The following is a 3,371-nucleotide window of genomic DNA, read 5'->3' on the forward strand; positions in this document are numbered from 1 at the left end:
GCTATGTTGGTGTCGGAAGTGCAGTGACACTTGCACAACAGCACAATCCTCGCTGATGGGAATGACGCATTTCACTGTATGTTTTGATATATATACAACATACATATACTAAGCCCAGTGGAACTGTTTCTTCTGACAGAATAAGGGGCAAAGGTGAGTTACTGGCACCTTAAAACCAGTCATTTCGGGCAGAAGGGCGGGAGGAGAAGATGGCGGCGCAGTGAAATGATATCGTATTTGTTAAATAGGGGCCGTGCACAATTCTGATTTGATGGAGACAGCCGTGAGAAGCATGGAGGAACACCTGGAGAAACTTCTGAAATGCCCGGTTCACTGCCGCAGCTACTGTGCAATCGAGAATCTCCAGAGAGGAAGGCCCCAAATCCTCGGCTTTGCCCGTTGCTGTTTTTTTTGTCAGTATTTTCAGTCTTGGTTTGTCTTGTGTTTCGGTGATATCATTCTGGAGGAACAAATTGTATCATTTGTTAATGCATGCGTTACTAAATGACAATAAAAGAGGACTGTGTGTCCTCATAATCTAATCTAATCTAAACAGTCGACGTTTTGGGCCGAGACCCTTCCTCAAGAGTGGAAAAGAAGGGGGAAGATGCCAGACTAAAATATAGTGGGGAGGGGAAGGAGAATGGCTGGAAAGTGATAGGTGAAGCCAGGTGGGTGTGGAAGGTCAAGGGCTGGAGATGAAGGAATCTGATAGAAATGGAGACTGGACCTTCGGAGAAAGGGAAGGAGGAGGGGACCCTGTGGGAGGTGATAGGCAGTTAAGAAGAGTGGCCAGAGTGCGGAATAAAAGAAGAGGGAATTTCTTTTTTTACCAGAAGGAGAGATCGATATCTACCCCATCAGGTTGGAGGCTACCCCGATGGAATACAAGGTGTTGCTCCTCCACCCTGAGGGGGGGCCTCATCTTGGCACAGGAGGCCATGGACCAACGTGTCAGAACGGGAATGGGAATTGGCAGTTAAAATGTTTGGCCACGGGGAAGTTCTGCTTGCGGTGGATGGAGCAAAGGTGCTCGACGAAGCAGTCCCCCAACTTACAACAGGCCTCACCAATGCTGAGGAGGCTGTACTGTATCGGGAGCACAGGACACAGTCGAAGTTCCCAGCAGATTCACAACTTAAGTTCAAGCTCACATTTTATGATCAGTCAACTGTACATAAATACCCATGAATACAGCCAGGCAAAAGTGTTCCTCTGGGGCCAGGGTGCAAAAAGCAGAACCTACAGCACATATAGCAACACCTTATACTCCATCTGGGTAGCCTCCAATCTGATGGCATGAATATCGATTTCTCCTTCCGGTAAAAACAACTCCCTCTCCCTCCCCTCTTCGTTTATTCCCCACTCTCGCCACTCTTCTCAAATGCCTATCACTTCCCACTGGGTGCCCATCTTCTTCCCTTTCTCCTGTGGTCCACTCTCCTCTCCTATCAGTTTCCTTCTGCTCCAGCCCTTTATCTTCCCAGCCCATCCTATTATGTTGTAGCTTATCCACTTTTCCAACCACCCAACATTTTATAAGCCTGTGAAAGACTGGTCTCTCTTTCGCTCTCCAGGAGGAAGGTGTCTGCCGTTGCTCGGTCTCCGTCTCCCTCCCTCTCACTTGATGCTGCCAGGGCTCTGGGTCTGGGGCAGGGTTTAATCGATGTGGTTTGTGGGTTGAACTCTGTAGTTCACGTTATGACGGGTCTCTGGCTTCTGGTCGCTCCTTTTTCTCTGTTGTTATTTTGTACAATTTTGATCGGGGCGGACTGGCGCTGCAGAGTGCAGTCAACGAACGACAGGGTGCCAGATTGAACTGAACTGAATATTCCTGGACTGTTTCGATGACGTGGTTTGAAGGTTTATATTCTGTGTTTCTCAATCCATTGTTTGTACCGTTTGTGTAATTTGTTCTTTGCACGTTGGGTGTTTGAATTTTTTCTTTGAATGAGTTCCATTTTTTTTACTTCGTAGTAGTCTGTGGGAAAACGAATCTGAGTTGTATACTGCATACATACTTCGATAATAAATGCACTTTGAATCTTTGAGTAAACATACAGTGATATGGCAAATGTATATAACGCTACAAATGTATATAACTAAGAAACATTACAAAGACTGCCTGAAAGCATCCCTCAAAGGCCTGGGTGTCGACATCAACACGTGGGAGACGCTTGCCCTCGACCGTCCAGCTTGGCGCAGCAAGATCACCACAGGAGCCCGTGCAGCTGAAGTCAGGCGCATCATCGAGGCACAACGAAAGCGTGCTGTGCGCAAGGCCCGAGCAGCATCCACTGCCGCGACAGCACCCACCCACTTGTGTCCCACATGCGGGCGAGCCTTCAGGGCCCGGATTGGCCTCATCAGTCACCTCCGGACCCACAGCCACCAATCTCCCATTTGACTTTGAAGCCATGGTCACCTTCGACGACGAAGGACGAACAACAACAACAACATATAGCCCAAATCTCCAAGTACATTGATGGTGCAGAGGTGTTATTGGCAAGATCGAGCCCTCAGCAGTCCACAGACGAATGCATGCATGCACATAATCCAGTTTGTCTTGCACCGAATTAACACTGGGGGGGGGGCAGTACCGATGGGAGGAGCCTGCCTCCAATCCAGCACCAACACTGCGCCACACCACCTCTGGCATTCCCCACCTCCCGTACTGCTGCAAGAGGCATGAGATCTAGTCCTTACCACAACCAAGGCCACACAACTCCCCCGCCGTCAGTCTCACCAATGAACCAGACTTGTAGGTTTGAAAGGGGCTTAGCGTGCCTGCTCCTCCCCTTTGCTTTGACCTTGAAGCATTAACTCTGTTTCTCTTCCCACAGTGATTTCTATTTATATTTTAGATATCTAGTATCTGCATTTTAATTTTTACTTTCACTGTAATCTCTCTTGTACCATCAACTACCATTTGACCTCCATGCCAATTACCCCCACTAAGGTATAATTTCCAAAAGTCAACTACCCTGTTACAACATCTCCTGGCTGTGGATGGACATTAAGAAAAAGGGAACAAATATTTAAATTATTCCCTTCCACGTTTCAAACTTCCCTGACAACCAGCTCCAATATTTCTCCTAACCTCCATTCTACACGCCCAAATAACTCATTTTGAAGCTGGATCTTCTCAAGGCATGGCCCCAGCCTTTTTGGATGGAAAAGCCACCGTCTCACGTGCATCAGAATTCTAAACGCTGATTGGTTCTAGGGAAACCATCAATCAAACAGCTGCCGCTCATTCCACTCGCCCACACAGGAGGCGGTTCGGCTGTGGTCCCACCTCGCTAATTGGCTGCTCCCCCGTGAATGACGACATCTTCGCGGTGATAGGCCGGATGAACTGTCAGTCAGCC

Source organism: Mobula hypostoma, chromosome 11 (genome assembly GCF_963921235.1).
Source record: "Mobula hypostoma chromosome 11, sMobHyp1.1, whole genome shotgun sequence".
Taxonomy (NCBI): Eukaryota; Metazoa; Chordata; class Chondrichthyes; order Myliobatiformes; family Myliobatidae; genus Mobula; species Mobula hypostoma.